The following is a 1,862-nucleotide window of genomic DNA, read 5'->3' as shown; positions in this document are numbered from 1 at the left end:
GTGTACCTCTGGTGCAAATTACTGACCTCTGTCATCATTTTAGGTGGGGGAACTTGCACAATCGGTGGCTGACTAAATACTTTTTTGCCCCACTGTATATAGATATAGATATATGCTTATTGTTGCCATTTTCTCATTGAGTTATTTCCTTGTGGTACTCAGTATTAATTTAAGTGACCTCTGAATTAAATCTCTGCTTTTACTAATTACCAGCTGTAATAGAACAGATGTTTGTACTGCATGTCTGTCTAGCTATGGAAAGATTTTTATCAAGACATTAACATCAAAGCTATGTAAGCTGCAGTCATGAAACTTGACACTGAAATGAGAACTCTTTATAAGGTCAGTGTGTTCCGAGAACTCATACAACTGCAACACGTCTCCACACGTCTTTGAGCTCCTGTTAAAGTTTCTCACTTACACTTGGACAGTCTCTTTTTAGGGTAGTTTCATTTTAATGAAGTAAGATAGTATATCAACCAAATGTCAAGCATTAACACATTAAATACGTTATGAACTGATTTGCATGTTGTTGAGTGAAAGAAATATTTGATCCCAAAGCAAAACATGACTTGGAAAAACCCTTGTTGGTAAGCATTTCTTGTAGTTGGTCACAAGGTTTGCACAGATCTCAGGACAGAATTTGCATTGTTTAGGCTTGGGCCAATTGTTTAAGAATAGTGAAGCAGTAGCACTTTTGCATGAGATGCCCATCCCTAGTATGAAGCAAATGTTATGTATATCTGGACATACATAGATAGAAACTATAACTTAAATGGTTATATAATTCTCATTTTTATATGGAAATTCTGAAAGGTATTTCACATATAATGTTACACCTACAAATAAACCATGTTATGAGTCTCGAGTTACCCTATACCAGGGTTTCCTGGCTCAACAGGCTGGTTGGTGGCTAGACTTCTGATTCTCATAGTGAAAGCAATAAGTCCATGTGATCTTATTTGACAGAGCTTAATGCATTTTCCTGTGTATATATATATATTTTCAACAAATTAAACCATAAAGAAATTTGAAACTAATTTTTCCAAAGCAAAGGATCCATTAGTACTTGGTGGAGAGTCCTTTTTTGGCTTATAGTTGGTCTCCAGGTTTGCGCACATCTCAAAAAGGAATTTTGAGAAAGGCCAAATCTCTAAATCCTTTAGGTTTCCTAGCTCTCGTCTTCAGACTGGCTAGGCCACATCATTGCCGTAATGTGCTCCTTAAATAACCACTCCTTTATTGCCTAAGCAGTATGTTTTGGGTCATTGTTATGCTGGAAGACCCATCTACGACTCATCTACAGTGTTCTGGCTGAGGGAAGGAAGTTCTCGTCCAAGATTTTATTGCATATAGGCCTGTCCATTGGCCCCTCAATGCAGTGGATGCCAAAGCGCTTAATTTTAGTTTGATCTGACTACAGCACTTTTCTGAATGAATTATATGTTCACTGGCAAAATTAAGATGGGCCTGTATCTTGTATTTTCCCAGTTTAGTTGGTCCGCTGTTTACCGGCAACCTGCTAATAAAGCGGTTATTTTGAGTTCTACTTTGCCTCACTGAAACCTGCATTTTGGGTCCTTCTCTCCTTGCCTGCTGGTACGCGAACATGACAGAATGATGCGACCATTTCCTGGACCCAGCGGTTTCATCCCGGGAGCATGACCTCTCCCGCATCCACCGCCTGATCGAGTGGGTTTCCCACACTAAGGACACTAAGACTATGGCAGTTGGGATTAATGCAATCGAAGCGATCCTGGAGGGGAATCCTCATTTGCGCACACTAAAGGGATTTATGGGCTTCATGGACCAGCTGCATGAAGCCCAGGAGGTGCTACAGGCTCGGGAGCTTGCAGCCTTTG

The sequence above is a fragment of the Haplochromis burtoni genome, unplaced genomic scaffold (assembly GCF_018398535.1).
Source record: "Haplochromis burtoni strain Fernald_Lab_line unplaced genomic scaffold, NCSU_Asbu1 Contig_178, whole genome shotgun sequence".
NCBI classification, from domain to species: domain Eukaryota; kingdom Metazoa; phylum Chordata; class Actinopteri; order Cichliformes; family Cichlidae; genus Haplochromis; species Haplochromis burtoni.
This window is presented reverse-complemented; position numbering follows the sequence as displayed.